This window comes from Erpetoichthys calabaricus, chromosome 17 (assembly GCF_900747795.2).
Source record: "Erpetoichthys calabaricus chromosome 17, fErpCal1.3, whole genome shotgun sequence".
NCBI lineage: Eukaryota > Metazoa > Chordata > Cladistia > Polypteriformes > Polypteridae > Erpetoichthys > Erpetoichthys calabaricus.
This window is the reverse complement of record NC_041410.2, coordinates 46,236,758-46,248,795: the sequence shown is the minus strand read 5'-3', so window position 1 is coordinate 46,248,795 and position 12,038 is coordinate 46,236,758. Positions and strand designations below refer to the sequence as shown.

At 37.3% G+C, this 12,038-nt stretch overlaps 1 protein-coding gene across 1 annotated transcript in view; it reads right to left on the bottom strand.

Annotated features, from left to right (window-relative positions):
* otud7a (OTU deubiquitinase 7A) overlaps positions 1-11,289 on the bottom strand; it is a 523,825-nt gene extending 512,536 nt beyond the window's left edge. The window contains exon 1 of the mRNA XM_028823137.2: positions 11,118-11,289. The gene's annotated coding sequence lies outside the window, so the exon portion shown is untranslated. The remainder of the gene's footprint in view (positions 1-11,117) is intronic.
* Between the last annotated feature and the right edge of the window lie 749 nt (positions 11,290-12,038).

Here is a 12,038-nt window from a genome sequence, read left to right as displayed (position 1 = left end):
TAATATCCAAGGTAATCTAACATGAAGTCTTCTGATCTGAAAAAAAAAAATTAATAAAATAAATAAAACGCTGCTGCTGTGGGCTGGCGCCCTGCCCAGGGTTTGTTTCCTGCCTTGCGCCCCGTGTTGGCTGGGATTGGCTCCAGCAGACGCCCGTGACCCTGTAGTTAGGATATAGCGGGTTGGATAATGGATGGATGGAATAAAATAATGACTTTGTCCCCTAATGAGCTCATCCTAATTAAAAGGATAATTGGGGTCAGCAATTAGAATACATAATTGGGCCTGATTTGGGCTACTCATCCCCAAGACAGATCTGATAACTGTTGATTCCCAAAAATGGGATATAAGATGTCACCATCTAGAGAAATATTATGCCACAATCAAAAGAAATTCCTGGAAAAAATGGATAAAAATTGATATTATTGGCTTTCACCAATATTATACAGTTAGGTCCATAAATATTTGGATAGAGACAACTTTTTTCTAATTTTGGTTCTGTACATTACCACAATGAATTTTAAATGAAACAACTCAGATGCAGTTGAAGTGCAGACTTTCAGCTTTAATTCAGTGGGGTGAACAAAATGATTGCATAAAAATGTGAGGCAACTAAAGCATTTCTTTAACACAATCCCTTCATTTCAGGGGCTCAAAAGTAATTGGATAATTGACTCAAAGGCTATTTCATGGCCAGGTGTGGGCAAGTCCGTCGTTATGTCATTATCAATTAAGCAGATAAAAGGCCTGGAGTTGATTTGAGGTGTGGTGCTTGCATGTGGAAGATTTTGCTGTGAACAGACAACATGCGGTCAAAGGAGCTCTCCATGCAGGTGAAAGAAGCCATCCTTAAGCTGCGAAAACAGAAAAAACCCATCTGAGAAATTACTACAATATTACGAGTGGCAAAATCTACAGTTTGGTACATCCTGAGAAAGAAAGCAAGCACTGGTGAACTCAGCAACACAAAAGACCTGGACGTCCACGGAAGACAACAGTGGTGGAAGATCTCAGAATCATTTCCATGATGAAGAGAAACCCCTTCACAACAGCCAACCAAGTGAACAACACTCTCCAGGGGGTAGGCATATCGATATCCAAGTCTACCATAAAGAGAAGACTGCATGAAAGTAAATACAGAGGGTGCACTGCAAGGTGCAAGCCACTCATTAAGCCTCAAGAATAGAAAGGCTAGATTGGACTTTGCTAAAGAACATCTAAAAAAGCCAGCACAGTTCTGGAAAAACATTCTTTGGACAGATGAAACCAAGATCAACCTCTACCAGAATGATGGCAAGAAAAAAGTATGGAGAAGGCGTGGAACAGCTCATTATCCAAAGCATACCACATCATCTGTAAAACATGGTGGAGGCAGTGTGAGGGCTTGGGCGTGCATGGCTGCCAGTGGCACTGGGACACTAGTGTTTTTGATGATGTGACACAGGACAGAAGCAGCCGAATGAATTCTGAGGTGTTCAGAGACATACTGTCTGCTCAAATCCAGCTAAATGCAATCAAATTGATTGGGCGGCTTTTCATGATACAGATGGACAATGACCCAAAACATACAGCCAAAGCAACCAAGGAGTTTATTAAAACAAAGAAGTGGAAAATTCTTGAATAGCCAAGTCAGTCACCTGATCTTAACCCAATTGAGCAGGCATTTCACTTGTTGAAGACTAAACTTCAGACAGAAAGGCCCATAAACAAACAGCAACTGAAAGCCGCTGCAGTAAAGGCCGGGCAGAGCATTAAAAAGGAGGAAACCGAGCATCTGGTGATGTCCATGAGTTCAAGACTTCAGGGTGTCATTGCCAGCAAAGGGTTTTCAACTAAGTATTAGAAATGACATTTTATTTCCAGTTATTTCATTTGTCCAATTACTTTTGAGCCCCTGAAATGAAGGGATTGTGTTAAAAAAATGCTTTAGTTGACTCACATTTTTATGCAATCATTTTGCTCACCCCACTGAATTAAAGCTGAAAGTCTGCACTTCAACTGCATTTGAGTTGTTTCATTTAAAATTCATTGTGGTAATGTACAGAACCAAAATTAGAAAAAAGTTGTCTCTGTCCAAATATTTCTGGACCTAACTGTGTATATACACATATATATATACATATATATATATATATATATATACACACACACACACATACATACAAATAATATATAAGTTTCACCAAATCACACCTGCATCCATAGTGGCCCTATAGGACCGACTTTGCCCACTCCTGCTATATAGTGTTTAAGTGTTTTGACAACTTTTTGGTTTTCTTTAACTTGGATTTTATTCACATTATCTTATTTTGTATATTTTATTCTATTTTATTATCTTACAACATAACAAAATTGTCAAACGACTAGAGACCATTTAGTCTATCAAACCCATTTGTTTAGCTAATAACTAAGCTGTCCTAATATCTCATGTAGATTCTTCTAAAAAGTCGCTAAGGTTTCTGCTTCAAATCCATGACTCAGTCGTTTGTTTCAGATTCCCACATCACTTTGTGTGTAAAGAAGTGCTTCCTGGTTTCAGTCCTAAATGCACTTCCCCTTCATTTCCACTGATGTCCTCGAGTATGTGAAAGAATGTTGCTGGATCATCTTTATCAATGCCTTTGCGGGTTTTAAATACCTGAATTAGGTCCTCGTGCAGTGTCCTCTACTCGAGGCTTTGCAATGGTTTTATATTTTACAGTGCGTTACATATCACTTTTCATTTACCACTTAAGTTTAATATTTTTCATTCTACTTTTTGTAATGCATTGTGGGGCATTGGATCAAAAACAGTGTCGAAAAATAAAATGTATTATTAATAAAGTGGCTGGGTTTCAGTAAGTGTAGGTCTGTATTTGTGTGCCCAAAATTGGTTCCTGTTTTCTGTTTGATGTTGCTTGAATTGTCTCCAGCACCCAGGCAACAATAAATGTTGATTAAGTGGTTTGTACAAAAAGTATTTTCCAAACCTGCTTTAAAAATTAAACAAGATTTTTGTTGTACCTTTCAACCCAATTACTATTTTGGAATTAACTTTTTTTTCCATTTTTAAAGTTCTTCATTAATAGTCAAAAGTTATAGTTACAGCAGTCCAAGTCCAATATTTACCATACTGGCATAATTCCTTAAGACAAATGAGGTCAACCTCTGATATATGCTAATTGTTTTTGGTTTCAAGGTTGCTTTTGCAATCCATGACTAAAAAGGCAGACAGAATTTATTTTGTTATCCAATACAAAAGGCAATTATTTCCAGGCTCGTCCAAAGCAAACAATCAAGTCTGATGACTGCCAAAAAAGGAAGAGCAACAGAATTTTAAATCTCAGTAACATTTCAGAGCACTGAGCCACACCTTTAATAATGAAATATACTGAATTGTTGTTTTCACAAGGAGAAAATTAACATTATACATGAAAAATGTAAAAGTGATACGTGTAGCTTTCCTGCAAATTAAACATTATGTATGGTGATCACTGATTCTCAATTATATTAAGTTTACTGTACACTGAACAATACATAATGGTATTATGTGTTTGTATTAATTTGGTACTTTTTTGCTGAAGTTTTTGGCTAGATTTTATTTGTAAGAGAATGAGGGTGAATTAGCCAGGTTTACACTATGCTCACTTCATTTATAATGTATTGAATAACTAAATATACTGTATTGTACACTACTGGTCAAAAGTTCTAGTACACCTCAGCTCTTCAAATTTAATTAGTTGAAATACAACAAATGACCTCAAATAGTAAAAAAGGTAAACAGTAAGCTGCCAGAGGTTTAAATTTAAAGTTTAGGTTAGCAAAATTTGAAAAGAAGGAAATTTCAGAATATTACAAATGGACCATCTTCAAGGAACAACTAATAAGTTACAACCTACAGATGTTCTGCAGCAATTAAAAGTAAATAAAGTCTTACAAGTTGAAGCAAACAGTTTGTACAGGTGTCCCAATCTCTGTCGATTACTTAAAACCCCTCTGTGTGTCTTAAAACAGAGCTGGAACAGACTGTGTTACTACACTCTTTACACTCTAGAAAGTTCTAAACTCCAGGGATAATGGCAAGAAAACAGCAATTAACAAATGAAATGAGACAGAGCATTATTACCCTTAGAAGTGTTGGCCTTCATTTAGAGAAACGGCCAAAAAAAAAAAAATCAAAGTGTCCGTGAGTCCAGTGGTGTCCTTCACAATCCAAAGGCAATTGGAAACTGGAAGAAACTCTGATAGGAAGAGATCTGGGGGACCCAAAGTCACAACCCAATCAGAAGACAAGTTTCTGAGGGTCACCAGCTTGTGTGATCACAGGTGCCTCATAGCACAACTTAACAGTGCAGGTCAAAAAAAAGCAGGTCTCAGTTTGTACTGTGGAGAGGAGACTTTGTGCTGCAGGTCTGACAGGACGAGTGGCAGTAAGAAAGCCCTTCCTTAAAGGACAAAATAGGGCCTTGAAATACCAGCTGTGGACTACTGCAGACTGGAAGAAAGTCTTATGGACCGATAAATCAAAATTTGAAATCTTCAGTTCATCATGCAGAGTGTTTGTACGCCATCAAGTTGGTGACACCAACTGTCAAACATGGAGGAGGAAGTGTGATGGCCTGCCCTTCTTTTGCTGTGACTTACACAGAGTGACTGGCATTCCGAATCAAAAGGGTTACCACAGTTTGGCTGTTAGATCAGCAAGAGGTGGCTACTTAGATAAATCCAAAATTAGAATAACATTTTGTACACTTAATGATTCCTTGACTTATTTTTTTATTTGCAATGGTTTACCTTTTCTATACCTTGAATTAATGAAACACTAAGACATTAAACTGCAATCGTTTCCATAAAACTGAAAAAAATGAGGTGGTCTAAAAGTTTTGACTAGTAGTGCATGTGCAGGAGATCACAGCAACAACAACAAAAGAAAACTCTAATGAGAAATGCTTCCTTTAATTTTCCCAGATATAGCAATCGTCCATTTCTGGTAGTGCTTCCTTGTCTTGAACTCACTGTATCTGGAATAAAGCACAGCTATCTAAGTGAGAGCATAAAATGGACTAATGGCTGTTTTTTTAAATAATTGAACATGTGTGTTTTCCTTATACTCACTCTACGTATTTATTTAAACTTTATATTTCATAATGACATCGAGAATCAAAAACATTTGTATGCAAAAAAAGGAAATATTGGCTCATTATTTGTTATTTTTTTCCCCTTTGTTTGTGATGATTAGATAAATCCACACTATATCAGTAAACCATTGTAATATTGAGTGATGCTAATTAGTTCAATTTTAAACCATCAAGAGCTGTAACCTATCGTGTGCAGCATGGCACACAAGCCAATGCCAACAATTGATAAGACACCAGTCCATCACACGGCACATTCACACACACACGTACGGGTTAAAGTGGACTCTATAAGGATTACACTTTCACTGACTTTGCTCATGTAAGGTTTCTCCAGCTGCACAGCTTTCATTCTGCCTTCATAAACCACGTGGTTAAGCTGATTCTCGGTTATTCTGTATATAAAGTAAGTAGGTTTCAAATTACCACACTGTGCATTGTTGTTTTCACAACCACATTTCGATAAGTCATCAGTATCTGTGTGGAGATTACACATCCTCCTGGTCAGCACGCTGTGGGCATTTACTGAGTAACATCTCAAAGCAGCCTCTAAATTGGCCATAGACAGGTGAGTAAGGCTATGTGGCCGAGTGTGATCTGCAATGGGCTGGCATCCCTTAAAATGCAGGACTGCTTGTATTGCATCTACAGTTGTTTCTTGCCTTGCTGTTCAATGCTACCAGATGGATTTTACTTCCTTGTGATTCTAGAAACAGATTACGAAGGTTTAGCAAGTGGATGGATGAATTGTAGGTATTATACTGAATGAAAATTGAACCGACACTGCTTGAATGAGTTTCACTGATGAGTACAGTAGCAGTGCTGAGTAAAGGCAACTACTCATATGGAAATTAGAAGAATTAGTCATTACTAAAATGAACAATTCATCTTAGTTTAAAGACCAAAAGACCACAGCAGAGAAAATAAAAAAGTTAACTGTTCATTTCACTGCTTTCATCCACAATGACAACAACAATTTGTTTCTTGTATAGCCCAAAATCACAACAGGAATGCTTCAATGGGCTTTAACAGACCCTGTTTGTTTTTTTTGAGTGCCTCCCAGCTCTGACTCCCTAAGAAGACAAGAAAAAAACTCCCAAAAAAACCTTTGTAGGGGAAAAATAATGGATGAAATCTTGGGAAAGGCAATTCAGAGAGAGAGGGAGACCCCCTTCCGGGTATTACCTAGGAGTGGAACATTGCTTCTCGTAATACATGAATTCTCTGAAACCTTCTGTAAACAAAGAAACACTAGTTTGGAGACGTGTTATTTAATGCAGATTTACAGTTATGAGCACTTCTTACCAGTTAGTAAATATACGTACTGTGAAAACTATGATTAACAGAGCGAGGAATTCTTTGATTTCTAAAGAACAGAAAGGGAAATATTATTGACCTGCAAGTGGATTTTTAAAATAATTATTTGCAAACAGAAAGTCAGTTTAACGGTTAGTTTGTTCAGAAGAACATAAGAGATACTACATGATAAACTTTTATCATAATATGAAAGGAATACATTTAAGCTGCGTGAAACTGAATTCTTTATCTGTTACACTATGAACCTATTAGCTTGATTTGTATTGCATTTCAGACCACAGCTTATGGGTTTCTCTGTTACCGTTCCTTTAAATAAATGTATATTTTCATATGTACATGTTCCATGATTACGTATACTTCTAACATTGGCTTGAACTTACAAATCTGAAAAAGTGCCATAAGCCAGTTTTCAATGGCAACCACTACGTATATCCATTATCACTACTTGGATAGAGAGGTAGAACTTTTATTTGTCGCTAGGGGGAAATTTGAGTATTCAGTATGATAACTTACAACATTTGAGAGATACAATTGGTTACATTTACAATAAATGGAGTTTATCCAAACCCAAACCCACCATCCCCACCAAGAAGTGACGTCATTTGCTCAAGGTCACAGAGTATCAGTAGTGGGATTTGAAACCACAACCTCATGGTGTGAAGTCCAAATCCTTAACCACTACACCACACTGAATGCCAATCCACTATAAGCGGCTCTTTGCATGTTATTAAGCAAAATATAAGCCTTTTCTACATAAGACACTGAAAAAATTACAATAACTTATTTCAAGAGTTTTATTTTATTTATTTTTAAGTTACCACTGTTAATAGCATATTTAATAAATTGACTATTAATAGCTCGTTTATAATAAATGCCTAAACTAAAATGTGACCATAATATTTGGATACTTCCACAGTTATATTGATGGTTGTAACATCTAAGGCAATGCCCCTCAAACTCAATTTTGGGGGGCTCACTGTGGTTGCAGGTTTTTGTTCCAGTCAGCTTTACAGATAGTGGGTAATTTTATCTTTAATTAATCTAATTTAATTAGCTGGGCTTTTTCCTCTTTTCATATTTCACATTTAGAAAAGCACATCAATGCAGTTTTAATGTTTCTGAGGCATGCCAAAATAATTCAGTTTTGGATAGAACTTTAAATACTTAACTCTCTTCTGTTTTTTTTTTTTTTTTTTTCTATTAACTTGCCTTTCTCAGTTAATGTGCTCACTCAACTGTATAGCTAATTATAACAATTAACAAAGAGCAAAGCAGACATCCAAGAAAATGACACTGAATGCTAAAAGGCTGCAGCTACTTCAGTGCCAAACCCACTAACATGTATATTAGTGAATAATGGATTAAGCAACCAGAATACCTGGAAAAGCAGGATGAATAAATGATGATGACGAATATCTTTAAAAAAAAACACTAAATTAACTTCATGTATTATATATAAATGCTTGGCACATTCTATTAATATTTACCAACCCTAGTCTACATTGACCTCCAAACAGGCTTGTAGTCAAATTAACAACAGGAGTTGGCTGAAACAAAAATCTGAGCCACGTGAAGTCCTCCAGGCCTTAGATCTAGAACCACTGGTCTAAGATAAACTACACATAGATAGATAGATAGATAATAGATAGATAGATAGATAGATAGATAGATAGATAGATAATAGATAGATAGATATAGATAGATAGATAGTTAGATAGATAGATAGATAGATAGATAACAAAGGAAATTGCAGGGTTACAGCAGTTGACATAAAATGACACAAATATACATATAAAAGAATTATCATAATCTTAAGTATGTTAATATTGCACAAATACATGTAAACTCTTAAAAACACAGGTTCTTTAATGACACTTCATGGTTCCTTACTGGGTTGTGTGGTTCCTCATAAGAACTATTGCTTGACAAAGCGCCATTCCATTGTGGGATCAGTTCTTTGCATGTGAAGTTGGTACATTCTGCTTTGAAAAACTTACTAATAAAAAAATTGAAATCTTTAATGTATGGGTGGCTACCTAGCAGGACACTAACATATTAGGAAAATATGGACCTAGCCCGTGTTAGATACAGTATGCATGTAGCAAGAGTCCTTTTAAAATCATGAGCTATTGGTATTTCACAGATCTGTTACCATCTATTCCTGGTTACTTACTGTATGGAGCATGTTATGGAACTAAATAAATAAAGGTTCTTTCTGAGACCTTCATGTGGACGGATCTTTTGGGAAGCAAAGATGGTTCCCCATGGCATAGTTCTGAAGAACCACTCTGGCACCTTTATTTTTAAGAATGTATGACAAGAATTATCTACAAGTATATCAATTATGCGTAGTTATTTACCAAGTGTAAAGTAAATAGAATTGCACATACTTATCAATTATAATTTCACAGTAGAGAATATCAGTATTGCCTGGTAGACCAGCTCAGTACCATTCAGTACATATGGAACAATACCACCTCGGCCATGGGGTGACTCATCACAGAGCCTGATGGCTGAGGGGTGAAACAACCTCACAGTGGCTCACTAGAACAACATAGTTGTATCAGTTTGTTACTACATGTGCTCTTCAGTTTAGCCAAAACCTCATACATGGGATGAGATTCATTGTCCAGGAGAGTAAGCAGCTTCCAGAGTGACCTCTGTACTAATAGTTCCTACAATGAGTCCAGCCTGACTTCCAAGATTGAGCTAGCCCTTTTAATCAGTTTACTCAGTCTGTTGGCATCACCTGCACAAATGCTATTTTCCCAGAACACTAATGCATAGAAAAGTACACTGGCTAAGACAGACTGGTAAAAAAAAACACATAGGAGTGGCGTGCATACACCAAACGAATTCACCTCAAGACATGCAGGCGACTTCAACCCTTCTTGCATACACATATGCTGGCATGATAGATAGATAGATAGATAGATAGATAGATAGATAGATAGATAGATAGATAGATAGATAGATAGATAGATAGATAGATAGATAGATAGATAGATCCAGACACAACCTCATTTTGAAAAGAATGGCAATGAAGACAATTCCATTCTGGGTATGGTAATAAAAATCAAGATAATCATCTACATATATTAACAATTCTGTTTTGTGTGTTTGTGTTTTTCTTTTTTTAATTTTTATACAAATACTGTTATAATAACCACAAAATATATAATAATATTAATAATAATAATATCTTTCAAATCCATCACCCAGCCACTGTCTGAGTGAAGTATGCACATTCACAAGTCTGCATGGTCTTCCTCCCACATCCTCAAGGAGTGTGTGTTGGGTTAAATGATGATTCTAATTTGTGTGTGTGTGTGTGTGTATGTGTGTACTGTATACAGCATGTGAGTGTAGGTGTGGGCGTGATTGGGCTCCGTGGTGGACTATAGCCAAAAGCCTCCTGGATAGGCTGCAGCTGAACTCAACCATAAATATGGTTATGCCAGTTTGAAAATATTATTATTATGATTATTATTATAAAAAAGACTAAATATTCACATCACTATAATATTCTTTACATGGTTTGTAAAATCGCAAAATAAAATATCTGCATTATTTTTATACAATATTTTTAAATTAATAGTTTTATATGTATTTTAACACAAGTACCAGCCTGAGCATCAAATGCTTTAAAGGCTATATAAATGTGCATCCGCTATCGAACACGCTAACTATGCAAGTTTTTGGATAGCTGCAAACACACCTGTAAATGACGTCAAATTGGAAGCGGTCTTGGGAATTGGGGAATGTTATTATAGCAAGGGTTAGATAACAAGGGAGACTGCGATCGAGTTAATGCAATAACAGAAATACAGGGCAGTTCAAAAACGCGTATCATACAAAACGCAGCGCGTGCCCATACTGTACCACACACACGAGGCTGGCCTCTAAAACCTCAGCAGAAACAAATTACTGTAACCTGAAATCGGCATCAGACCCCCCTAACTTTGACGCTGAATCACCATTGACTCTTCCAACCAAAGGCGCTTACTGTGAACACCGGGCCCTCCTGGAAGCACTGCAGGTGTCACAACAATACACAGGACGTGTCTTCTCAAAGCGCATTCACCACCGTGCTGCGTGATTCCGCTACGCTTTTGCAGGACAGCCAAGCTAGCAGGGGAGAGCAGACGCAGCTTCATTCAAGAAATTCTGTACATAAAACTAAGACAAAGCCCATTGAACAGCAATCCATCCTTAGGAGGGTCTCGTAAAGATTCTACTCTTGCCCCTTGTCTGTCTCCCTGTGGATGTCATAAAGCAACAAAAAGTTGGCATTTTTTCACACTTCGCAATAACAGCCCTCTGACATCTTTGCAGGCTTTACATTTACCATATTCTCAGTATATAGACTCTTAATAAGACAGCGGTGCCAATCTTTCAGTAGCGTGCTTCATTCGCTTAGCTGATGATACAATGCGTGCTTTTCAAATAAACAAATAATAAATACAACAATAAGTACGACAACAATGGCAAGGAGACAAGCTGCTACTGCACATGACAAATAAGACTGAAACATATAATGCGAATGCAATTTAAGTCATTTGATGTGTAATCATATTCAATGTTCACCTGTACAGACTATGCAGTGATTTAAACAGATAATCCGTTTCAATAAATAATAATTACAAGCAGTCGATAAGTCATAAGAGAATGTCAATGATGTCTTACCTGGTTGGATTCACACATTATTTGTCAGCTCCATTTCCTTTCTCATTCTTTCTTTCCTCGCCTCTTATTGAACAGCTAATTCAGTCCCTATAATAAACAAACCTCCCAATCCGGCTCTATCGTTGGATCTCACCCTCGGTCATTATCCGCTGCAGCAGAAGTACAAAGTCACTCCTCCCCCTGTCGCTGCCACGCTGTGACGTCACGCGTCAGACCCGCCCTCCCCAAGCCCGAGAGGTCATTGGCTTAGGCTTCAGGAGGCGTATCAGCTTTGAAAAGCGGCGCACGCAGACATTTGCCTGATTTGGCGTCAATCAGTACTGAAGCGCTTCCCTTTGTCTCTCCGCCCCCTTTGCCTAATGGGAGTAGTGTAAAATGGCGAAGGGTTGCACTGCGCTTGAAACTGCATTGTTGCACGTCTCATGAGAACCAGTGGGTGGCGCTTTATGCAACATTATGGACCGGTTGAAATGAACGTAACCTTAAAAAAACTGGTCGTTACAGAAAGCAACTTACTCTGCTCTAGTGCGCATAATAAACTTAAAGTAACTTTTTATACTGTTGATTTACTTAAACCTTAAAATACTTAGAAGAATCTCGGATCAACAATAAACTACATCTAGTAATAAGCCATAGTCTGCAATCAGTTGGGAAAAAACTAGAAAAAGGTATCGGGAGGGTGATTTGACTGAAGAATCAGTGTAAGAGTGAAGGCTAACTATAACACAGCATGGGCAACTAAAAAGGTCAATGAAAGGAAATGATGCCGCATAAATGAGGATATTGCAATGGATGTGTGAAGTAACTGTACAGCTTGATAAGATCAGGAATGAGGGAAGCAGAGGCACAGTTAAAGAGTTTGGGAAATCTCAAAGAAAACACAAGATGGAAGGTTGAAGTGGTATAGGCATGTCAGAGAAG